General features: G+C 40.9%; 1 long non-coding RNA gene across 1 annotated transcript; it reads left to right on the top strand.

The window, feature by feature from the left end:
- The first annotated feature begins 926 nt into the window (after window positions 1-926).
- On the top strand, window positions 927-24,390 carry LOC140602980 (uncharacterized). The gene is made up of 2 exons (XR_012005994.1): window positions 927-8,752; window positions 9,415-24,390. It is a non-coding gene; the product is annotated as an uncharacterized lncRNA (long non-coding RNA).
- Window positions 24,391-26,849: the final 2,459 nt, after the last annotated feature.

The raw sequence follows: 26,849 nt of genomic DNA, 5'->3' as shown, positions 1-26,849 counted from the left end.
CCCAGCAAGCCCTTACCCAGAGCCCTTGGCTCTCAGTTAGTTACACGTGTCTCCAACAGTAATAGTCACAACAATAACCACAGTGAGCTTGGACATGTGATTTCCAAACTCATGTCAGATGAGAGGCAGCAAATTAGGAGCAGGGACTAGAAATGGTACAGTCAGTCACATGGGTATCCGTGAGATGGACAGTCCAGCAGCAGTCCCAGAAAAGCTAAAAAACAAAACAACAATTTTAAAAAACAAAACACAGCAATCTGTAGCCATTTAAACCAGGGACAAACAGTTCTGCATACCTTTGAAGGGCCTGAGGATTTTTCAGTGTTACAGCACACTACTACTTTTAATGACTTTTAATGGTGTTTAAAAGAATGAATCCTCAGCCCTCTATTAAATTCACTTATCCAGAACAACTCTCTCCCACCCCCACCTAGAGGCTCTGGAGCCAAGGTTTTATTGTACTTCCTTGCATTTCTTGATTCATTTGCCTCAGAACATTCGTTGGCTCTCAGCATTTAGTTCAATTTTCATTCAGTAAGTTTCATTCCCATTTTATGTGCACAATACTTTAAAAGGGCCAATGGAGGACACAAAAGATTTGAAACGTCCCTAGTCTTAGAGATGCTCAAGGTATAGTTCAGGAGATAAGACCTACATCATTTTTTTTAATACTTTTACTTTTTGGGTTTTTTTTGTTTTTAGATTTATTTATTTATTTATTTATTTATTTATTTATTTATTTTTATTGGAGTTCAACTTGCCAACATATAGCATAACACCCAGTGCTCATCCTGCCAAGTGCCCCCCTCAGTGCCCATCACCCAGTCACCCCAACCCCCCCGCCCACTTCCCCTTCCACTATCCCTTGTTTATTTCCCAGAGTTAGGTGTCTCTCATGTTTTGTCACCCTCACTGATATTTTCACTCATTTTCTCTCTTTTCCCTTTATTCCATTTCACTAATTTTATATTCCCCAAATGAATGAGACCATATAATGTTTGTCCTTTTCCGATTGACTTATTTCACTCAGCATAATACCCTCCAGGTCCACCCACGTCGAAGCAAATGGTGGGTATTTGTCGTTTCTAATGGCTGAGTAATATTCCATTGTATACATAGACCACATCTTCTTTATCCATTCATTTTTCAGTGGACACTGAGGCTCCTTCCACAGTTTGGCTATTGTGGACATTGCTGCTAGAAACATCGGGGTGCAGGTGTCCCAATGTTTCACTGCATCTGTATCTTTGGGATAAATCCCCAGCACTGCAATTGCTGGGTCATAGGGCAGATCTATTTTTAACTCTTTGAGGAACCTCCACACAGTTTTCCAGAGGGGCTGTACCAGTGCACATTCCCACCAACAGTTCGAGAGGGTTCCCCTGTCTCTGCATCCTCTCCAACATTTGTTGTTTCCTGTCTTGTTAATGTTCACCATTCTCACTGGTGTGAGGTGGTATCTCATTGTGGTTTTGATTTGTATTTCCCTGATGGCCAGTGATGCGGAGCATTTTCTCATGTGCTTGTTGGCCATGTCTATAAGACCTACATCCTTGAACCCACAGAAGGACACAACAGAGTGAGATATAAATAGTGAATGTGAGTAAATGTATAGTGAAACACACTTTGCAGTGAAGGATTGTCTGGGAAAGGACTAGGCATGATTAGGAAACATTTCTAAACCAGGAGTGGAAGATGTGGGAAGGGCATTTTGGTAGAGAAAACAGCACAAAGAGGACTGACAGCTCTGGGTCAGAAAGAGCAAACTCTGTGTAGGCAGTGGTAAAGAGCTGGCCTGGCAAATGGGCTGAGGGCCCTGCTTGGGGAACATGAGATAAGTTTGAAGCATTTCCACAGTTTTGTACAAATCTCTGTTATCTTCCTAAAGTCTTGTATTGGGCTGCCATAACAGAATACCATAGGCTGGGTGACTTAAATGAAAGACATTTCTTTTCACAGTTCTGAGGGCTGGGAAGTCCAAGAGCAAGATAATGGCTGACTGGGTTTCTGGCAAGTACCTGGTTCCTGGTACCACAACTTTTTGCTGTGTCCTCACATAGGAGAGTGGGAAAGAGCTAGCTCTCTGGTGTCTCTTCTTATATGACATGAATCCCATTGTGAAGGCCCCACCTGCATGACTTCCTCTAACCCTAATTGCCTCCCAAAGGCCCCATCTCCAAGTACCACCACATTGAGGGTTAGACCTTAAGCATGTGAACTCAGCAAGCATAGGGGAGCTGGGGGTGAGGACATAAACATTCAGTCTGTAACAGGTCATATGATCATAAATCCCTGCATCCTTTGAAAAGCCAGAAAAATAAGGTGTGATGTATAGATTGGTATTCTCTTCAGTTGTGTCATTTTTGCTAGAGAGTTGACGTGACAGCTAATTGCAAGGTACAATGACATTTTGATTTTCTTTCTCTAAGTTCGTATTACAAATGAAACTACAAGAAATGTAGGTTCTCCTTTGGTTAGAAGCTCTAGAGGATCCTACTTCTAGAAGACATCATCCAGTGCTGTACATGTGTCTAAAGCTTTGGGGAGGGATGCCTGGGTGGCTCAGTGGTTGAATGTCTGCCTTCAGCTCAGGTCATGATCCCGGGGTCCTGGGATTGAGTCCTGCATCGGGCTCCCACAGGGAGCCTGCTTTCCCTCTGCCTGTGTCTCTGCCTCTCTGTGCAAAAATAAATAATGAATAAAGAAGCAAAATCTTTTTTTAAAAAAATAAAGCTTTGGGCAATGGTTAACAGATTCTATGAGTAAATGAGGATGAATACAAACAATGAGCTTACTCTCTACAGCTTGTTAACTGATCAAGGCTGGAGATTTATCATCCTGTTAAAATGAGGTTCTACCTTTCTCACTAGACTGCAAACTCTGGTGGGGTAAGTGTGTTCCCCAGCATCTAGACTATCACCCACCACAAAAATGGGACTTACTGCTAAATTAGTAGCTGAATAAATGATGGAATGCAAGACAGATAAATTTATTAACATTTGACTAAAGTCAAGTCATGTATTTCTCAAAACTAACTTATCCTGAACTGGCTGAGATTCTTGTGACTGGTGGATCATGACTTTTTAACAAATTAAAAGCAAACCACAAAATCAGGGATTTTAAAGTAATTTTTTCACAGACATGTTTGTTGTAAATCCAATACGCGTATCCTGTTGAATTGGCCGCTTTGTGTAATTGGGAGCCAATTTCAATGTTCACATGACAATGAAAAGCTCAAGCTTAAATGTATTAATATGTTGTCTTGGCAGAACACCAGGCCTCTTAATAGCAAAATATGGAGAGAAAGGATATTAGTCTCCAAAGACTTGAGTTTGATTTCAAAAATAAACTGATGTTGTTCTTTTAAGAAAAGATCTTTTAAGATCTTTTTAAAGATCATTCACAAGAAGACATAACTGTGGAGCTGTGGTCTATAAAGTAACTTAAATGAAAAAATAATACAAAGAGCAGAGAATCAAAATTTTAGTATGATAGTTAGTTATAAGGCCAAGGGGCAAAATATTTAAGTGTTTTAGGGCCCACATGAGCAACTCAAGTTCTGAATAGTTGCTAACTCACTGACCAGATAATTCCCAACCTACACATGCTTAATACACTAGGATATGAAGCCAAAGCACTGTATGTTCAACCAGAAGAATCCCAGAAAAGGAAAATGCATCATTTCTTTTTTCCTTTTTTAAAGATTTTATTTACTTATATATTTATTTGAGAGAGAGTCAAAGAGAGAGCACAAGTTGGGGGCAGAGGCAGAGGGAGAAGCAGACTCCCTGCTGAGCATAGAGCCCAACACAGGGCTGGATCCCAGGACCCCGGGATCATGACCTGAGCCGAAGGCAGATGCTTAACCAACTGGGCCACCCAGGCGCCCCCAGACTGCATCATTTCTAATAACCATGGCTATCATTTATGTAGCACAAACCACGTATCTGTCCAGCACTCTGTAAAGTGATATACAGATTTCCCTAATCCTTATAATCCCCTCCACACATTGAGCAGAGGAGGAAACTAAGACTTAAAAATAGATTAAGTAAATGACCCCAAATCAACCAAGTCTGTAAATGGCAAAGCAAGATTTTTGCCTTCACTATGGGTCATTCCATTCTATCCCACCGCTCCTCAAAAGATGCTCCTTAAAATGACAACATCAGCATCACCTGAGAAGTTAGAAACCAAAACCTCAAACCCCATCCAGACTTACTGAATCAGATTCAGTGATTGTGGGGCCTAGGAAATCTGTTGTGAATCAGCTCTCCAGGAGGTAGCATGCTAACACCTGAGAAGCACATCTCCATTCTACTCTATTTCTCAAAACTTTAGCAAATAGGTATATTTCACTTTTGCCAGTGCAGATTCTTACAAAACCCAGAAAATTAATTATCACATCCATTTCTTTGTTTGAGCTATGTGAACAATAATCACTCTACCAGTGACTGTAATTCTTACAAATAGAATATATAAGATGGCCCCAAGGAAAACAACCCAAAAGCATTATCCATCTAAAATGTGAACAAGAGCTAGTGATTGGAATTCTTTCAAGACCTGACTACACACATTGATTTGGGATTAAAATGGTAATCACTTAGCTCATTCTAAGCTTTAACAGATAAAATAGATTTTTAATATAAGCTCAGAAATTAGTACCTTGCCAAGGGGGCAATAGTAACCATCCTGTGTACTGTGACAAAAGTGAAATATAATATATGAAAATGGCAATCAGGATTCCAGTCTATTGCTATGAGTGGTTGTCTTGCCAAATAATGAAATGTATTGACATTGCTGCTGAGCTGTCATTGGCACGTTACACAAATATTGAGATTTTCTAAAGCAAAGTTACTGGAAGTCATTCAAATATTTATAATGGTGTAATGGGTGAACTGGAGACTTTTTCTTTCAAAAAAAATTTTGTTCCAAACTCCTTGATGAGAAAATATTTGGAATAAAGCACAATAGATTTATATACAGACTTATATGGCTGAAATTGATTTTTATTTCCCTGGGAATTTAAGAATCTTTTTAATAGTTGAGAGCTGGTGTACAGCTGCAAAAAGTTGGCTTAATATGGAGCCAATATTTATGCTTTCTTGATAGAACAAATGAGAGTTCTCTCTCTGTTTTGTATCTTACTTATGTTGAAAGCCTGGCAACACTGAGGTATAATACTTGCTTCTTCAAAATGTTTTTAAATTGTTGTTCACTGTTTTGTATTTCATCTTGAAGCTGCTTTATTTATAATATTATTAAACCTCAAAGAAATCCGTATGGTGGAAGAGAATGGAGAAATTTTGCAATTTCACTATTTTATTCTTCTCTAATAGAATTTATGTGAAACTGAAAATTGTTCAAGTCTGCTTTTTATCTCAAGGAGTATGTCTATACCTTGCAATAGGATGGCTCAAACAGATGGGTAAATCATATTACACAGTAAATTTTATGGCTGGTATTTAATTCTGCAGAAATAGCCCTCTTTCTAACAGGAGTGTGAAAGTTTATGTAGATATTTAATAATTTCTAGATTCTTTCTAGACTTATTTATTTCTACTGCTTACCATTTGCCTACTCTATTGAGGACTTACTAAGGGCCTGCATTATGCTAGATTTACCTGGAATCACGTGTATAGCTGCAATGCTCTGATATATGATAACCACTTGAGCAAATATTGTTACCCACATACATCTGCCAAGGAACACAGGATTTGTCTGTAAACAAAGTAATTTATGCTTCCTGCATCCTAGCCCTCACTAGCAGAGTTTTGACATCATATGTGTTATCTTTTAGCAAAAACAAAACAAAAAACAAAAACAGAAAAAACCCACAAAAAAAGAGCAGAAATCCAACTGGTCAATATAACGTAGAGATTAAAATCACAGACACTGGTATCATATGGACTTGATTCCAGTCCTTGATCTATTTCTTACTTCCTATGTGACCTTGAACCAGTCACTGTAGCTGCTTGTGCCTCTGTTTTTTTATCTCACAGAGTGGTTTGAGGAGATTTACTCAGAGATTGCTCAGAAAAGTACCTGGTGTGTAGTAGGTGGTCAATATATGAATGCCATCATTGTTATTCTCTGGGCCTGTTCCATCACCTGTAAAATGGAGGCAATAAGCCAACAAGTCTTATTGAATTTATTACAGGGAAGGCAAGAGGTTCTATGAAGTCAAGAACTGTGAATGTCTTTTCACTATTGTATCCTAGCACACAGTGTAGATGCCTGCCATATAATAGGTATGAATAAAAATTTAAGTGAATGAATTAAAAATTATATCTGTAAAGCTTTTGACACGCTGTGTTCAATAAGTGAGGACTATTTTAAGTATTTTTAACTATTTTTGTGGAATCTTTAATAGAACTTTTGTGGAATCCTTAATAAGCCTGACCTCTATCCATAATACCTCAAAGTCTTTGCTCGGAAGTCTTCACTTCCTAGAACTAAGACCTTCAAGAATCTCTATCCAATGGCATTACACAATTATTCCTTAGGCCTTGACTAGAAAGGAATTAGTGGTAAGAGTATTATACCAGAAGTTTAAGAGATTAAGTTTCAAGTCCTAGCTTGACAATTTCCTACTTGGGTGAACTTAGACAAGTCAATTCATCTCTTTGAGTCTATTACTTCTATTGTAAATGAATGGTTTGAATTGAAAGATCCTCTTATAACCTTGGCTCTCTATAATTTTACAAATTGTGTCATAACTCTTTGTTCCTGAACATATGAACAATTTTTATGGCTTATCCCTCATATGTGTAACATGCCTATTATACACACACACACACACACACACATACACACACCTACACACACACAGGGGTATGTATGAGTCAGCAGTACCTGTTGTGAATTTTTCTATCCAATACAGGAACTTTTCTTCTGAAATAAAAAGTTCCTCTCTCCATTTATGACTTTTTTTTTTGGCAATTTCTGCATGAGAGTTTTACATTTAGATATAGCATCCATATTAGATTCTAAATGAGAAATGTTCTAAAAGAAAGCCCTGATTAAGAAAAACTAATGACTTATTTTGTCCATTACATCCCAATGTGATTTCCTCCCTCCATACTTATCCAACTTTTCTTGTGTGGGCTAATTATTTGCTATGTCTTAAATATTCAACTGGTTAGGCAGTTTGTTTCCCTATGTAAGAAGAGCTATCACCTACTATTTGCCAGACATCCTGCTAGGTAATCGTCTAATACTTTCAACAATCCTCAAAAATTATAGATGAGGAAACTGAATTTAAGTGCTTAAGTGGTGCTAAGTTCAAACCACAGCAATTGATGGAGCCAGAATTTGAAACTGGGTCTGTCTCATCAAAGTCCATGTTCTATACTGCCTTTCACATAGCTGCTTGCCTTGTCAAATACCAACAGTCTAAAAATCCCCCTGGAAGCATATCTGTTTATTATATTTGTTTGAAAGACCTCCCCAATACACACACACAGCATTGTGAATATAAGAGGTGCTAGAAAATTTATGTTGAGTAAATGAAAGGAAAAAAGGGCACGTTGGGTCTTCCTCAGTTTCATTGCCTAATTTGTCTCTTAGAGTTCTTCTTCTGCTTCCTATTCTTCTTCTTGAATCAAAACAGGAAGTGATAAAATTGTCATATATGCATTACAAATCATGGAGTTATGATACCTGCCAAACTGGCTCTAAGGTATTAAGGAAGTCAAAGCTTGGTCCCATTTCTTTCTCAGTATTCAGTAGGCCTGAATATCAGTATTCCCATCTCATGACAGCCTCAATAGACAGCAGTGTGCTTTGGAAGGCACAAGTATTGTCCTAATCAAGAGCAGGGATCTCTAGACCCTTTCAAATTCTACACCAAAGAATTTTCTCTGGGCATATGCAAGTATATTTTAAGAGAAATTCTTTGGTATTATTACCACTTGCATATATTTTGAAGATTATAAAAGTGAGAGACTGAATAAGGCCATTATTTCTAACCATAGAGATGAGAGAGTTCATACTTAAATGAGGGTGTAAATGAATTTTTGGAATCTTCTTTACTGGATACTCTTTTGAAAAATAGGTAGTCATGATCAATCTAGGAATGTTACGTTAAACTTAGCACTTGTATCAGGCAAGTTAAACTGACAACTGCAACAAGCAGTCCCAAACTTTAAACTTTAGTTGATGCAATAGTATAGGTTTATTTCTCATTCATGCAATAGTATAATGTAAGCCAATGATCCCCCAAATAACATATCAAAGATCCAAGCTTCTTCCTTCATCTAGTGCCTTCATCTGCTTAGATCTTCTGAGTCCCCTCCATCAAGCTTCAGGATGAAAAAAGAATGTGAAGATTAAACAAAGTTTTTATAGGCCAGGCCTCGATACATATCATTTCCTACCCACATTCCATTGCAATATGGCCACATCTAACTACAAGGAAGGCTAGGAAAAGCAGTCTAGCTGAGTGCCCAATAAGAAAAGGAAATGGGGTATAGGGGACACACAGCAGTCTCTGTCACAGTTCTAAATATATACTTCCCACCCAGCATTATGACGTTAGCAGTGTTCCACATACAGGGCCAATACATTGTTGCTCTTGTTACATTTGGTACATCTAATACAATCTAATAACCATTATCTGGGACACTCTCTCCTGCACAGCCAAGTGTTAATTGTAGGTTGTGATAAATAAGATGACTTCTGCCCCTAAATATTTTGGACTAAAATAGAGCTCTTAACTGACTCTAAAATGGAGAAAAATAAGGATTAAAGAGAGGTAAAAGTGTTTTTAGCATATATTTGATCATATGCCTGTTTGCCCTAACTTTAAATCTCTCTAGACCAAGACATCATAACACATCTTTGTGGTCTTTGTTCAGTGCCTACCATATAGCAGGTATTATTGAAGTGTTTTTCTAAGAGAACAAAACAAAGAACTATATTGAAGGAGCACAGAGAATAAAATAATTATGTGTTGTTATAAGTTATGAAATGTACAACTCAGGGAGGTGCAATTCACATTATGGTCATGGTGAATGGCTCTCCCTTGAGTTGTATAGTATACAAAACCTGCGCATCTGTATGGGACAGGCCTGGGGAAGAGAGCAACTCAAAAATGCTTCCAGGAAAACATAAAAAGTAAACTGGGCTTTGAGATATACAAAGAATTTCTACACGTGAAAAAAGGAGAGGAATGGTGTTCCAGACTGAGGAAAGAAGCCCAGAGTTCTGGAAAGGCAGCTGGTAGATCAGGAAGCTGAGAGTTATGCCAAGACAGTGAGGTAATGAGTAAAAGGTGAGGTTAGAGGTTACTTTGTTGCTCAGTAGTGAAGGTGATTGTTTACCACACTGAGAAGTGTGAAGTTTTTTGGGGTAAATATTCTAGAGTTATTGTTGATTTTGGGAAACAGAAATAATGTGTGCCCAATCATGTTTTAGGAAGATCATTCTGGCCATCATGTGGAAGATGATGAAGAAATGATAAGCAAGGAGATCATGTGGGAGACTACAAGCACACGCCGCTAAGAAATGATAAGGACCTAACAAGGACAATGATAGAGTGAATAGGAAGAAGAGGGCAAAAGGACTTTGTGATTTATTGGCTGCCCTGGGTGACAGAGAGGAGTGAAACAATACTCCAAGGTGATGTGGAAGATAGTGTGGATAAAGAGAATGGGAATTTTAAAAAGGGAAATGATGTGTTCTGTTTAGTATGTGTTACATTTGAGGTGCCAGCAGGACATCTGTATAAATAGCCAGAAAGAGGGGAGATGATTTCTGAACTGTCAGCTCCTTGTAGTAGCCAGGTAGATGGTAGAGAGCAATGGTCCCTAACAGGGTTGTGTGTCTATGGGGAAGGGAAGATGGGTTTGGCTTACTCAAATTTGAGTATGAAGTAAATTACAACCACTTATTCTTCTCATGATTTTGTGGGTCAGGATCTGAGGACGGACTAGATAGCTAAATAGTTTGGTTCTACAAGGTCTTACCTATAGAGTGGTTGGGCCTGGAGGGTACACCTGCAGGATTATTCTTTACTCATACATGGTGCCTCCATGCTCCACCCAAGAGGTCTTATCATTTGAGGTCCTCGCAATGGCTTGGGCTTCTCATGTCATGGTGGTCTCTGGATACCTGATCACACTTCTTATAAGAGGCAGGAGTTAAAGCTACTAGACCAGTAAAGGGCCATGCCTGTAGCTGGCATGGTGTCACTTCTGTTACATTTTATTGGTCATGGGGCCTAATCACATTCAAGAAGTTGAGAAATATATTCCACCTCTGGATGGAGAAAGTGGCATGGTCATCCTGCAGAAGAGCATGTAGGATGGGAAATATTTTGGGGCCATCTTTCGAAAACACTATTTGCTATAAGAATGTCCATCAAAGTCACCTGAGGGGATTTTTCAAATTATGGACATTGTGCTTCCAAGTGTTTTTAAAAATTTTTTAAAGCTTTTATCTTTAAGGAATCTCTATACCCAACATGGGACTAGAACTCACAACCCTGGTATCAAGAGCTCCATGCTCCACCAACTAAGCCAGCCAGGTGCCCCTACTTCCAAATTCTAAGTAGGTTGCACAAGAAATTCTGATACATATCCCTAAGACCCACTGGTATAGAAAATAAGGAAAAGGTAGCTCAGGAATGAAATGTAAAAGGAAGAACAACTCTGAATAGGTAGCTCCTACTGATAGAGCAGAGATGAAAGAAATGAGCTCGAGGCATCATGGGAGCCAGAGCAGAAGAGAATTCAAGGGGGGTGAAGTCAGAAGCACCCAATGCCATGGAGGCAGTAAGAATAAGAAGTAAGCAATGGTTGCCTGGGTTTGGCTTTAAAATCTCCCCAGGCAACTCTGAATTCTGTTGCCTGAGGTTTGCCAACTGAGCCTGCAGCTAGGATAGGTTCCTCTCACAGTCAATCTATCACACAGGGTATAGAAAAACTTCAGGCTAGGACTTGAGAGAACTAAGCTCAGATTCTGACTTGGCTGCATGTTTACTCTGTGACCCTATGCAGGTCACCGCGGCTCTCTGGGCTTCGGACTCCTTCACTCTGAATACTATATTAATATTTAAAATGCCAAAAAAATTTAAAATGCCATATTCTGTTCTCATTTGCATTCAACAAATTTTTATTTTCTTTTTTTAATAATAAATTTATTTTTTTATTGGTGTTCAATTTGCCAACATACAGAATAACACCCAGTGCTCATCCCATCAAGTGCCCCCCTGCAGTGCCCATCACCCATTCACCCCCACCTCCCGCCCTCCTCCCCTTCCACCACCCCTAGTTCATTTCCCAGAGTTAGGAGTCTTCATGTTCTGTCTCCCTTTCTGATATTTCCTACCCATTTCTTCTCCCTTCCCCTCTATTCCCTGTCACTATTATTTATATTCCCCAAATGAATGAGACCATATAATGTTTGTCCTTCTCTGATTGACTTATTTCACTCAGCATAATACCCTCCAGTTCCATCCACGTTGAAGCAAATGGTGCGTATTTGTCATTTCTAATGGCTGAGTAATATAAACCATAGCTGGAGGCATCACAATGCCAGATTTCAGGTTGTACTACAAAGCTGTGGTCATCAAGACAGTGTGGTACTGGCACAAAAACAGACACATCGATCAATGGAACAGAATAGAGAATCCAGAAGTGGACCCTGGATTTTATGGTCACCTAATATTCGATAAAGGAGGAAAGACTATCCATTGGAAGAAAGACAGTCTCTTCAATAAATGGTGCTGGGAAAATTGGACATCCACATGCAGAAGAATGAAACTAGACCACTCTCTTGCACCATACACAAAGATAAACTCAAAATGGATGAAAGATCTAAATGTGAGACAAGATTCCATCAAAATCCTAGAGGAGAACACAGGCAACACCCTTTTTGAACTCGGCCACTGTAACTTCTCGCAAGATACATCCACGAAGGCAAAAGAAACAAAAGCAAAAATGAACTATTGGGACTTCATCAAGATAAGAAGCTTTTGCACAGCAAAGGATACAGTCAACAAAACTAAAAGACAACCTACAGAATGGGAGAAGATATTTGCAAATGATGTATCAGGTAAGGGGTAGTTTCCAAGATCTATAAAGAACTTCTTAAACTCAACACCAAAGAAACAAATAATCCAATCATGAAATGGGCAAAAGACATGAAGAGAAATCTCACAGAGGAAGACATAGACATGGCCAACACGCACATGAGAAAATGCTCTGCATCACTTGCCATCAGGGAAATACAAATCAAAACCACAATGAGATACCACCTCACACCAGTGAGAATGGGGAAAATTAACAAGGCAGGAAACCACAAATGTTGGAGAGGATCCGGAGAAAAGGGAACCCTCTTACACTGTTGGTGGGAATGTGAACTGGTGCAGCCACTCTGGAAAACTGTGTGGAGGTTCCTCGAAGAGTTAAAAATAGACCTGCCCTACGACCCAGTAATTGCACTGCTGGGGATTTACCCCAAAGATGCAGATGCAATGAAACGCCAGGACACCTGCACCCCGATGTTTAAGATATTTTTTTAACGAGACTTGAAAATACTGTTTTTTAATGTGGTATATTGCTAGGGACCAGAACAAGGGGAAACATCTGCTTTTATTTCTTCTTTTTTTTTTTTTTTGACAGAGATTCTAAATATTTATAATATACATGAAAAAAATTACAACAGTCATATTGGGTTTCTTTCAAATGTGAAGAAAGAGAGAAGGTTTTGCATATGAAAATGATAGACACCATCTTAGGAGGAAAATAATCTGACGACGGTGTTTGCTCACCATGGCTCACAAAAAGTCCCCAAGTCCTTGCCTTCACCAGGACGTCCTGGTAGATAGGTGATATAAGAGAGATTTAGGTTCAGAAACTCTCCAGAGAGTGCCGTCCAATGAGGTACAATGACTGGGTTTGCTTTATGCTCCTGGGTGTCCGATGAGGTACAATGACTGGGTTTGCTTTATGCTCCTGGGTCCCTTGCCGAGCAAACTGGTGGGTTGTGGTCTGAGCCTGGGTGCTCCAGGCTCAGCCTCTGGGGAAATCCTCAAGTGGCATCCTTCCAACCCAGCCCCCAGTAGGGCTGTCCAGGCATCTGCCATTTGCAAGGCCAAGGCTAAACCAGAGTTCACACAGCTGAGCATAAATTTCGTGGGAATCTTCGTTCTTTGTAGTCTGATTGTCGGTGCTGCTTTGGGGTGCCTCTAAAGACGAGGAGCCAATTTAGCTGCAGCCACCAGGTAAATTACTCATCAGCCCTCCCATTCCCACATCCTTTTATTTCCACCTGGTTCCTTCATCCATCCCCCTAGCTACTGCTCACTGCTCCTTCCCCACTTGATGTGAACTTCATATCTTCCCTTCTCTTTCTCATTCTCTGTGTCTTTCTTTCTCTTAATTAAATCCAATCATATTTCAGAGCCAGGCTAATCTAATTCCAACCTCTCCTTGGAGCTTCCCCTGCCAACCTTGGACCTCCCAACCTCCCCCGCACACATGAGTTACCCACCAAGCAGGTTGAGAATGTGCTTAAGCACTTGTAAGTCAGGGGTCTCAGCTGCCCCCCCCCACACACAAACAGAAACCTCAGCTTTAATGAATGTATACAAAATTTTGAAACAGAAGAATCTAAAAAGATTTTATTTTAGCTTTAGCATATATAACCTTTGTGACATTTCAAGAAATAACATTTATTCTTCATTACATGGGGAGGGGCACAGCTTAGGGTCTTCAGAGTTCTTAATTTTATACTGATCCTTCCTCTGAGATTACATTGCTCTCATGGTGTTTTCTATACACATTAGCATTTAATTGTATATTGTCACATGTATGACCTAGTGGCTGAGCACGTGGATTCTGAAGTCAGATTAATGTGTTGAAATCTTGACTCTGACACTAGCTCTGTGGCTTTGGGCAAAGTATTTCTGGTGGATAATGTCCAATCATAGCTATCATAACTCCTCACCCCACCCCCCGCCATTCCTCCATTGAGAGGTGAAACTTGTTTCCCCTTCTCTTAAAACTTGCCAGGCCAGTTACTGGTTTGACCAACAGATCATGAGAGAAGTGATATTCTAAGACTTCAGAGCCTGGGCCCTAAGAGAACTGGGAGTTTCCATTTTTTCCTTCTTGGAGCAACTGCCATCCCAAGAGGGACAGTGGAGGAGTATAGATGTCCTCTGGTGGACAGTCTTAGTTGTGCTCCCAGCTGATACCCAACACCAATTGTTAGTCACATAAGCAAGCCCTCTTGGATGTCCTACCTCGGTTGAGCTTCCAGAGAAGTATAGCTCCAGACAACATCATGTGGAGCAGAACCGCCCAGCCGAGCCTAGCCAACTCAGAATCATACATAATAAGATAGTGTTACTTTGAGCCACTAAGTTTTGAAGTGGTTTGTTATATAGAAATAGATCATTCGAACAGTATTTAACCATACTTAGATCTGGTTTCTTCTTCTATAAAATGGAGTCAATAATTGTACCTATTTCATGGGATTGTTTTGAAGATCAAATAAGATTAAATGTATGGTAACTGCTTAGTTATGATGTTAGCATATGATGCTATGCTATGTTATGTTAACTATTATTATTTGTAATCATGCAAGGAAGGCTCGTCATTGGTTAAAATATTTCAAGAATCAAAGTGCAGGAGGTGGGGGAGGACGGGGAAAAAAGGAAGGTGTAGAAAATAAATGGAGCTACTATTTATTGGGCACCTACTAGGTTCCAGGCCCTATCCTAGGTGTTCACATATATGATCTCCCTTGCTCTTGACATAAAATTTGTTGGGGACATGTTATATCCTTATCATAGAGTGGGGGCTCAGAGAAATTAATCTCGGGGTGCTACAGCCAGGACATAATGTAAGCAGGCTGCAAAGTGGGCTGTGCGACTTTATTTTTTTTTTCACCTTCCCACACATTTTGGACCGAGGGGCTTCCTGAGATCTTTCAAAGTATAATTTCTGCTCTCGGTAAGAAATTACGTAGCCAGCCAGATTCTGTTCAACCCAACTGATATTCTGCCTCTAGTAGGAACACTGAAAAAAATTTAAGAATATCCTCCAATGTCCTTCCCTTCCAGTAATAAATGATTACAAATCTAGCACCAAGGAATCTAGAGAAATCTTTCACAGAACTAGTTATTTTTAGTTTATGTCAATTCTCAGAGAAACACTTCCCAGGCATGTAAAGCTGTACTCCCTTTCAGTTTTTCCTAAAATATCACCTTTAGCCACCTGGGAAGTGGCTTTAGCTTCCCTGTTAAGTGTTTGTTTATACATTACTGCTTAACTTGTAAAGGAGAAGTTATTGTACCTTTCCTCACAGAACCAGTTTGCTTGGTAAGGCCAGCACAACAGTGATAAGAAAACCTATACTAGGCCCCTCACACTGGGCCTCTGAGATTCTGGCTGAAGGCTCACCCCCAGACCTGTGTCCAGTAATAAAATCCTCCTCAAATCTGGGAGCACTCAGCTCATTCCTGCCTTCTCAATCTTTTAAGTGCCTCCTTCCCATGCTCCTTCTTTTCCTTTCCCCAGTTCCTTGCAAAGTCTTGTTCCAAAATGTCAGTCAACCATCAGCTAATGGGATCAGAAGCTGCTTCACAATCACAAACCTTCTGTTCCCCTGCCCAGGGCCCCCCATTACCACCCAGTGTCCCAAGATGACCTCCAGCTTCATGACATAAGAAGACATTTCAGAGCAGCTTTATAAACGGAGAAACTCATTTGTTATTTTTTCAAGGGACAAGAAAAGAAAATGTTATGAACAGGAAATTGTTGGTGGGTCATTGGCTGGGACACTGAAATTTGAACATTTAACAATTAATTTGAGGATAATATAAACAGATTTCATTATACAGATTTTAGGAATATGATATGAATAGTCTGTTGTTTTGAATTCTAGAATGTTCCTCCCCCTACCTCACCCCCACTCCCACTCCCTCTTACTATGATTTGGCATTTTCCCTCTTACTACTCTACTCTGCTGGTTGTTGTCTCCATCTATGCCTGCTGTTGGAGTGCAGATGAACTCTGCATTTGGCTTCATATGGTTGCCTTGCCCACATTATTCTGGTTTCCTATTGTGTTGCCGACACATTTTTAAGGGTTCCGTTATGTTAGGTTTCTCCCCCCTACTCTCTTCAGAAAGAAAATTGACTTTTCAAAGGAATATTAATTTTTTTGTTTAAATAAGTCTCTTTCTAGTTCTTTGTCCTGTTTTACAATTATAGCCATGTAATCCATAAGGAATCCATTAGTGTGTAAGAGGTTTTGAAGCTGCTAGATGTGTGTGTGTGTGTGCGCGCGCGCACTGTTTTTTTTTTTTCTCTCTCTCAGAATCTGGCTGCTGCCAACCACTGATTTAGGAATGTTTAGGGGTATATGCCAACTCAATAATCAAAATCATTTTGGTACTGGGAACCCAACCACAGTCTCTGAAGACCAGTGGAATTTATTGCTTGCTCCAGTTTACTAAGTAATAGTACCAACAACATTTTGAGTAAAGAAGAGTCTGATAAGATGTGAAAGAATGTCAGGATAATTCATTTTGAAAATAAAACAATGCTTGTTTTGAATTGAAATACTGATGGCACAAAGAGCCTGATGGTCCATGACTTCCTTCCCTTGACCTGGGGTAGGAATATGATTCATAGCTTACTTCAGGATTGAGGCTCCATACAAACTGCTGGTTTGCTGCTATATACACCTTCCTGCTTTCATCCCACAAATACATATCTGGTACTGGTTTTGGGCCAAGCACTGGCCAAGGCGTTGGGACTGCAGTAGTGAACAAAGTAAACACAACTCTTGCCCCATGGCACTTTCAGAAGGAAGGTATCTCGGCCGTTATAGATTACTTGCTGTTAGGACATTTGAGGCACACACAGTTTTCTCATTCTTGATACAGCAAGTTCATGGGACCAACATCACTGGCAAATCACAGATCCAGCCCACCCTGGAGTCTCTGCAATTTGAAAGAGAGTAAAAGAAAGTGTTGCCCAATGCTCAGAACCACATCTTCTACTTCTAAATCTGCATTTCCTCCTACTGCTCATGGAAGGAAATGCAACTTCTTCCTCCCTAGAAGGGTAGTTGCCAACCCCACTCTGGTAAGGATCCTTCACACTACCTGAGCCCTGACATCTTGGACCCCATAAGGTGTAACCCCCCTCATCATCCCTTACACCTGCCACCAGTCACCCTGCAGTGGAAGCCCATCATGTTAGATTCTTGGGACAGATTCTTCCCACTCTTTATGCCCCTTCTATTTCAGCAGGACCACCCCCCTCCCCCCATATGGAGCCCAGAACAGCAGATCTAGAGCTTCCAGGGCTCATAAGAAACCCATCTTTCTGATGGATCCTGGAATTGTCTTTCCCTTTGGGACAGCCCTGATTTCAAACCCTTATATCCAAAAGAGCACTCAGCAGTTACTGTATTGCTGCTATGTGCTCTGATGTCTTAGCTGAGCCAACATGATTATCATACCTGACCAGATCTTGCCCACAATAGTCATGAGGTTCCCCTGGGCACAATGGGAGCTATTCTGTCCAAGCTGTGGTGCAGGGAAGAAAGCTGGGTCCACCTGGTTCCTCTGCTCCTGTGCCTCTTCAGAGGCTACGTCCTCTAACCCAGCAGGAGAGAGAAGTTTGCTTGGTTTCCATCCTAGAGATCTGGGTGCAGAAAAATCCACTGTAGCCAATCTGTCACTCCCTTCCCTGTGAAGAGGACAGGCACAGGAACTTTTCCCAGATCCTTCCCAGCTCATCTACCTCTAAGGGACCTTACTGTAGCTAGTGTGTGGGAGGAGAACAAATTTAAATGAAATAAACATGAGCCTTCTCCTAATAATAGGCCTATTAATCCAGCACTTCTGAGTGGTCAATTACCTACGTGGTGGGGGAGGGGAGACAAATCCTAGCCTTACTCTTGGTAGTTCAGCAAGAGGCTGGCTTAGCAAGTCTGTGTTAGCTTAGGGAACAGGTGGATGCCCGAGGCTAATCTCTGGAGGCTCTGATTTCAAACAAGACTGTTTCCTCAACCAATAAATTGCCTGTATCACATAGTATACCATATGTCCTCAGTCATCCTTTTCTTATGAATCCATAGAGCAGCACAGGGCAGGGTCCTTTGTCTGGAGCCATTTCCCAGGGACATGCAGTTGTGGTCAGTCAAGCACACATCTCTCTGTCTCATGATGGTGGCCCAGGGTAGCTTTGGGTTCCGTGGCCTCTTATGTGGATGCTTCCCCAGTAAACTATCCTTCACTTTCTGCCTCCTATCACTAGTACGGTGTGTGTCTCTGCTGTCTTGGCATGACAGCATCAGACCCCAGAAAACTGGCCAGTGTGCAGGTGTGAAGAACTCAAGGTCTCTGTACACAGTCTCATGGAAAAGAACTCAAAAGCAATAATAAATGCAGTACATTTACATACACTTGAGGTAAGAAGGGACTTTGACAGGCTGTCCTTGCACCCCACTCTAGGCAGCAGATTATAATCTTAACTAAAATGCATATGTCTGCCTAGATTAGCGAAGTCCTGGAAGGCCATTCACAAAGGGGGCCCACACTGGTTCCTGGACCCTCACTTTCACTCTTCAGGGAAAAAGGAAGCCCCCGCAGATGACTGTATCTGACAAGAACTTGCACTAGGAACAAATCCAAAATGAGATATTCACTAAAGGGGAACTAAGTTACTAATTTTTGTGGAGAGCAAACCACCCACTGTTTACTCACATTGATTCATTTAAGAAAGTTCACAGAAAATTAAAATGTATATCTATGTTGCTGACAATACATTTATACCCACCAGTAATATTTCAACACAAGCAAACATTCCAAGTGCATGGAAACAGGGCTATTGGCCCTTTGATGTGAGATGGCAAACCTAGGGATATACTCAGGCTGAGGCCGGTGTGTTCAGATTAGGCCATAAACATACGTGCAGGGCTGGAGGGGGGAGGGCATGCTGAACGTGGGCTTATCCACCTTGCTTAGACTGTTTGCATGGGTGTAAGTACCCAGAGGAAGGGATGCCATACTTTTCTTCCACATACAGACACTATCCACCTACAACTCCTAAAGAAGTCCACTTTTCCTCATTAATCTGCCTGAAAGGGCTCCTTTTTATAATTGTATGCACTAGCAGGGGTCTCACCTTCCCTCAGAGCCTTTCAGGATTTGATTGTTCTAAAGTCAAGTGCAATATAGGAATCCTGACTACTAATAGCTTGAACCATCCATCCCCGTTTGGAAATGACAACTTCAAAAAGATTTTGGATTTTTGGACTCTGGTCTTCTCCTAGTGGGTAACCAGGGAGCATTAGAGAATAATTGGTCCAGCTCATCAAGGTGTTTTGTTGTTGTTGTTGTTGTTTTTTAACTGAGTCTTTCCATCTTGAGATAATTGTAGATTCACATGCAGTTGTAAGAAATACAGAGAGATATACCACGTACACTTTCTCGGGGTTAATTGAGTCCTTTCTCTGTGCCAGCCATCAGGACGACAGAGATGTCCCAAATGGTGTCCCTGGGCCTCAGTGCCTTTAAGTTCTCATGTTGAAGACAGAGAAAAAAATAGTGAAGTTTATTGTGCAAACTGCCAAGAGGGAAGTGAGCATGTTGGAGGAACAGTCCTGGGTAGTGCCTTGGGAGATGAGCAGAAGTTTTTTCAAGAGAAATAGGTCTTGGAGGGGTAACATGGGCAAAGAAAACAACACAGGCAGAGGCTCAGAAGTATGAAATAGCATGGTGTGTGCTGGGAGCCATTCAAGTAATTCAGCATGGATTGGAACAAAAAATTCAAGGAAGAGAGTTCAGAGGCATCTGGGGAATGAGAAGGGAATGTTGTGTGATCCTGGCCTCCCACATTCTATGCTGGGGAAATAAAAAACAGATGGGAAATATGCTCCCAAACATGGCCCAAGTATGGCTCTCAGAGAAGCAGGAAAGAATCTTATTCCTGTTTGAGGAGCCCACAGAGCCCTCATTTCCAATTTTTGGGCTATCACCCACTTCCTTCTGTGACCTTCACCCAGCACCAAGGGCAGAAGTCTAGCTCACATCTTTCCTCTTCTGTACAAGGGTAACAACTGGCATGCAACAGAGGGCTCCCCTCTACCAATCTGGGCTACCACATGGGGTGAGGCACCCTCAGCTCCCATCTGGCATGGAGTTTACCTAGAAGTCCCATAAGGGCCCAGTGAAGGACACAGAAGGGAGCTGATGGTGCTGCTGGCCAACTCAATGGAGAGTTACCAAAGTGGGTTCTGTAGGCAGACCACCTGAGCTGAGAATCAAATGGGAATCCTGTCCATACTCCAAAGAAATAGACAATCCTGGAAAGCTGACATGAGGCAAGTTAACCAGGACTGCAGGCCTTGACTGAGCTGAGGAGCAGCAGACCTGGGCACTTGGGTGATTCAGTTGGTTAAGCATCTGCCTTCAGCTCAGGTTATGATCCCAGGGTCCTGGGATGGAGCCCCGCATCTGGCTCTCTGCTCAACGGGGAGCCTGCTTCTCTCTCTCCCTCTTGGCCCTACCCCACCTCTCTCTCTCTCTCTCTCAAATAAATAAATAAAATATGAAAGAAAGAAGAAAGAAAGAAAGAAAGAAAAAAGAAAGAAAGAGAAAGAAAGAAGAAAGAAAGAAAGAAAGAAAGAAAGAAAGAAAGAAAGAAACAAACAAACAAACAAACAAACAAACAAACAAACAAACAGACTGGAGTACTCTAGCCACAGATGTCCACAGAAGGTGCCAGTAAAGCAAGGAGTAACCAAGTATACAGGGAAATCGTTTCTTCAAAGACAGTGAATATCCAAAGAATAGATGGGATCGGAGTACCCACCTGCTCATGTCCACAATCATACACTAAGTCAACGTGCGTATTTCAGGCATCCTGGAGGAGAGGACAGGGAGGGCACACTGTGATGCTTAAATGTAAGTGTCCTTGTTACTCGGCAGGATGGGGCTCCTAAAGAACACTAGGTAGTTTGTAGAAAAATAGGCAAGCTACATTCTCTTTGGTGAGTGCGTATATTGCATGTAAATGATCAACCCCTCTATGTATGGTTTATGAATACCCTCAGTAGGTTTTTGGATGAAATAACTCTATTTTAATGTGGAATGATGAGGATTCTATGCTGGTTGGCGACTTCTGAATCATGCCATACTCTCTGCCAGTGCTAAAATATTCTCTCACTGAAGAAGAGATGAGCTACTTTCTCACCTGTCCTTGGGTCCAAAAATTGGGCAATCTTGGTACATCCCCAGAATATGGGGATGTGGACTTTATAAGAAGACATAGGTGGTTTTGGATCTATGAGTTGGTTTGTTTCAGAACAACCTAATTTTGTAGTTAGTATTCCACCTTATAGCTGAAAGGGAAAGTAAAAGGTAAAGGAGAAAGCAGTGATGTGTGTAGGTAGGACTTGGAACTTGGTGGCTTATGAGTCACTGATGCCCATATTTGTAGGTATGCTTTTTAAAGTAAAAAAGGAATTTTCCTAGTTTGCTGTGTTCACAAAACAAATATCAACAACTTAAAACAATAATGATTTATTTCTTCTCCATGCTATCTGCAGGCTGAGATGGGCTACGGTGTTCACCAGGGCCCTGTAAGTAACAGGAACTAACCCTTCCTGCTATGTGTCTCTCTTTATCCTCGCATCACTACCATACTCACAACACTTCTGATACCAGATGTGTGAGGAGCTTCCTGCCCACATCTACAATTCCAAGACCCCAGCTGGATGTCCTACCATTCAACGCACTTCTGACACTATCTACCTGGAGATAGCATCAGATCTCACAGGTTAATGGCTCAGTCCCACAGGACAGCCTCCACCATCACCACTGTGGATGGCAACACAAGTCCAGGTTGTCCTTTGTGCTCCTGATCAAGCAGCTATAGGTCAGAGGTTCCTCATTACCCCCTCCTCAGGTTTGATTAATTAGCTAGAGTGACTCACAGAACTCAGGAAAAAAGTTTCCTTGCCGTTTACTGGTTTATTATAAAATGACTATGATAAGGACCCAGGTGAACATTTGGATAGAAGAGACAGATAAGGCAAGGTATGGGAAGCGGGCATGGAGCTTCCACGCTTTCTCTGAGCATGCTACTGTCACAGTACCTCCAAGCATTCACTAATCCAGAAGCACTCTGAACCCCCATATTTTTGAGATTTTTTATGGAAGCCTCATCATCTAGGCATAATCAATCATTAACTCCATTTTTAGTCCCTCTCCCTTCCTCCAAGCTTCTAATCATGGCTTGGTCTTTCTGGTGATCAGCCCCCAACTAAGAGTCACCTTATAGAACAGAGATATTGCTGTCACCCAGGAAATTCCAAGGGATTTAGGAACTCTGTGTCAGAAATGGGGGTTGAAGACCAAATGTTGGAACACAAGATGCTGCTACTGCTTTAATCACTTCGGGTATCATAAGAGTTTTAGGTGTTCTTTGCCAGGAACCAGAGTCAGAGATGAATATATATGTAAATATGTATATATATGTATATATATTTTTATTATCTCATACCCTGGGCTCTGCTCTCTCTTCTCATCTCAGGACCCAGGCTAAGAGAGCAGTCCCTACATGGGACATAACTGGGAAAGAGCACAAACCTCAAGACAAGTCTTAAACCTTCTGCTCCAATATGATGAATGCCATATTTACCCACATTTCATTGGCCAAAGCACATCACATGGCCAAACCCAAATCCAGTGAGGTAAGGACATAAACTTTTCCTATAGGAGGTACAGTAAATCACCTGACAATGAGCAAGGAGGAGTGACCAGTGATTGAAAAAAATAATATTATCTAGCGTGATAATATACATTGATTATAAACAAATTGGAAAACGCAGAAAAGAAAATAAAAATTACCTGTAATTCCACTGCTAACACTCTGATGCATTTCCTTCAAGGCTATGTGCCTGTATGTTTGCCTGTTTTGACAAATTTAGTATTACATAACATACACATGTTTACACCTGCTTTATAACTGTTGGTTGATATAGAATTATATAAAGAACACTTTCCCACATTAAAAAATCGTTCTTTTAAAATATCACTTTAATTCTTGCACAATTTTTGTATTAGTTTGGATAGACTAGGTTTGTAACAATAACCAATAAAACTCAACTTTGTTGCATGGCTTTGAACCACAAAGGTTTATTTCTTATTCAAGCCACATGTCCAGTGCAGTTTGGCATGGTGGTTCTGCTTATCTTGATCATTCTGGACATAAGCCAGATAGATTAGTTACCATCTCCAGTGTATCTGGCTATTATATAAGAAGGAAAGGAGAAAATAGGAAAGCATGCACTGGTTGTTAAAGCTTCTGCACCCAAGGTTTTCACATTTTATTAGCCAAATTAAGTCACGTGGTGTGACTTTTTTTTTTTTTAATGGATACAATATTTTGCAGATCCTCCAATCAAGAGGTTGACTCTATTTCTCTACTCCTTGAATCAGCTTGGCCATATGACTTTGGCTAATGGGACAGTCACAAATGTAATATAAGTAGAGGTTTAAAACGTCCTTGTGTATTGAGGCTTGTTTCTCTTAATGCTCTTTGAACAACCCAAGGTTAACATAGAGGATGACAGATCACATGGAAAGGGGAAACATGGTGTCCCAGCTGTTTCAGCTACCCCACATAGGTACATGAGGTCATTCTCAACCATCAAGCTCCACCCAGCTTAGACCCCAGAAGAACCATCCAGCCAATTCACAGATTTTGAGAACATTTAAAGCCACTAAATTTTGAAGTGGTGTATTATGCAATAAGAGCTGATATATAGAGAGATATATATAGATATATATAGATATATATGGATATATATATATATATATATATATACACACACACACACATCTAATTTCATCTGGGAAGGAGCCATGGTATTTTTAAAAAGTCTCCATGACCACCTCGGTAAGAAATCTTATGGATGTGCCATCATTTATTTAACCATTTTCTTTTTTTTAAGATTTTATTTATTTATTCATGAGAGACATAGAGAGAGAGAGAGAGAGAGAGAGAGAGAGACAGGCAGAGGGAGAAGCAGGCTCCATGCAGGAAGCCCGACACGGGACTCGATCCCGGGTCTCCAGGATCACGCCCTAGGCCGAAGGTGGTGCTAAACCACTGAGCCACTTGGGCTGCCCTATTTAACCATTTTCTTATCATTACAATCATATTGTTACCTAATGCATTATATCACAGTCATTATAACTGTAAATAACACTACCACGGACATCTCTGTGTATAAATTTTACCCGTTTCTGATTGTTTCGTTATAACAGATTGGTAGAAGAATAATTGCTGTCAAAACTTAAGCCTCATAATAATGACCAAATACTAATTTATAAATCCAATAAAAGTACATAAGAATACCCATTTCTCTTCACTCTCATTTAGCACCTATGCGTGAGCTTTGACAAGCATCTTTTCTAATTTTCTTTTTAATATTTTATTTATTTATTTATGAGAGACACAGAAAGAGAGGCAGAGACACAGGCAGAGGAAGAAGCAGGCTCCTTGTGAGGAGCCCGATGTGGGACTCGATCGCAGGACCACGACCTGAGCCAAAGGCAGATGCTCAACCATCAAGCCACCCAGGCACCCCTATCTTTTCTAATCTAATGAGAGAAAAGTCTCATTTAAATTTTAATTTCTTTGCAAATTGAGGTTCACTTTGTTTTCCATATATTGTTAACAATCAGTAGTTCTTATATAACACTCTGAGTGTATATTATAACATTTCCTTATTTTTCTATATTAAATTAAACCCAACTTCAGTGCCCCACAGGACAACATTGGCAGAAAGCGCAACACCAGGTTTTTCCAAGTTTCTTTTCCCTCTCTTCGATGGTGGGGAACCTGAATGGGCATTAGAAAGGGGTAGGGCTCTGTGCTGGTACAGGGGAGACTTTATGAATGGGTGAGACCATCTGGGTTCCCACAGCCTTGAAGGTAATGTTCAGTTTTCCCATTTAGACATGCCTGTAATGTAGACATACATTCATCTACTCAGAGGCATTAGAGTGGGTCCCCTCCTGCTCACATCTTTAAGCACCTTTTGCTTGCCCAATATCACATTCTGTCAGCATCACAAAAGGCAAGATGCAGATCCTCAGTTGCCTTTATTTGGCAGAGATATAATTTGAGAAAGCTTGTGTGGCATGTGGGGGTGGGGAGGTAAAGGAAGGTGGCTGGAATGACAAGAGGTAATGTGTACACATTGCATAATGCTTTCCCCAAAGGAATGAGCAGATATCTCAGGAGACAAACAATGTAACTGTTGGAAGCATAATATATATGTCAAAAGTCTAGGAAATCACACACAGAAGTATTGAACCATAAGTCATCATATTTCTTCTATAAATAAGAAAAAATCACAATATTTTTAGTGAGTTAGAAAAGAACTGCAAAATCAGACTCTGAACCTCATAGACAGACTTGCTATAAAGGCCCTCTCCCTATAACCACACCTCCCATCCCCACTATTTTTTTAGACCTTGCTCTTTGTAAAAGCTTCCTTTCCACTGGATGTTATGGGACATAGCTTCTGTCAGCCAATGAATCAACAACCATTCCCATCCCTTGGGGTGGTGGGGTGGATCCCTAAACCCAGTCACAGTTACTTGCCTCCAAGTAGCATATGTTTCTGCCTCCAACTCCTTTTCAGGTAAAGCAGCTGAGTGACAAAGCAAAGTCCTCATGAGACCCACTAACTAACCACCTGTTGAGCCATGTGCTCCAATGTTATGGTGGTAGGTGGTACAAGGGCATTGCCTGCATCTAAGACAAGTGAGGAACTTGCAAGAAAACATAAAAAAAGCTTGCTGATGCCAAACACACTATGAGGCAACATTCGCCTGTGCAGTCTGTGTGTTGTGTCTTCTGTAAAAGAATGTCAACAAAGGAAGGAAATGGAAACCATTCCCCAATTTGGGCAACCTCTCCTCACTCACACGCGAGAGCTGGAACAGTGGATACAAAAGTGGACAGAGGAGTGAGGGGGCCCCTGAAAAGGCAGATGGGAAAAAGGGTTAGCTCTCATACTTCAAACTTGTTGCTATAAAACAGAAGAGCTGTTAGGCTCCCCACAGAGCTGTTTTCCTCCTCTAAGTCTACCTAGAGTTTCTTGATGAAGCTATTCGCCTATAAAATTTCCTATCTCCTTAAGATTTAACTTCAGCTGAAGACCCTGAAGAAACAATGTCTCCTTTGAAAGAACTGAAGAGTCCAGAAGCTTCTAGTTTCAACCAGCCACTGTCTAAACAGACAGCCTGCTCTCCAGCCTGAGGGATGATAAAACTTCACAGCCTTGGAGAGAATTCCATGTCAAGAATGTCTGCGTCTGGGGATCCCTGGATGGCTCAGCGGTTTAGGGCCTGCCTTCAGCCCAAGTCATGATCCTGGAGTCTCAGGATTGAGCCCTGCATCGGGCTCCCGGCATGGAGCCTGCTTCTCCCTCTGCCTGTGTCTCTGCCTCTGTGTGTGTGTGTGTATGTGTGTCTCTCATGAATAAATAAATAAAATCTTTCAAAAAAAAAAAAAGAATGTCTGCTTCTGAGAGCTAGCTCTGATTGCCCTCATCTCCATTAAAAAACCAGATGTGTGCTCATGAGCAAAGTAAATATTCAAGGTCAATATACGTTCTTCTCCATCAATCTAGTTTAGCACTTGAATATGAACAAATAGTCTATGGAGCAGAGTGGAACTTTTCTATAACATTGGTGTCAAGTGACAAGACTCACTTTTGTGTATTAGGTTAACTATTATATTAAATGTCTACGAGATAGACTTTTTCTGTTTCATGGGGAATGACTCGAGTTATGATAAATCT

This window comes from Canis lupus, chromosome 13 (assembly GCF_048164855.1).
Source record: "Canis lupus baileyi chromosome 13, mCanLup2.hap1, whole genome shotgun sequence".
In the NCBI taxonomy this organism is placed as follows: Eukaryota; Metazoa; Chordata; class Mammalia; order Carnivora; family Canidae; genus Canis; species Canis lupus.
The sequence above is the reverse complement of the archived record's forward strand: the minus strand, read 5'-3'. Positions and strand labels throughout refer to the sequence as shown.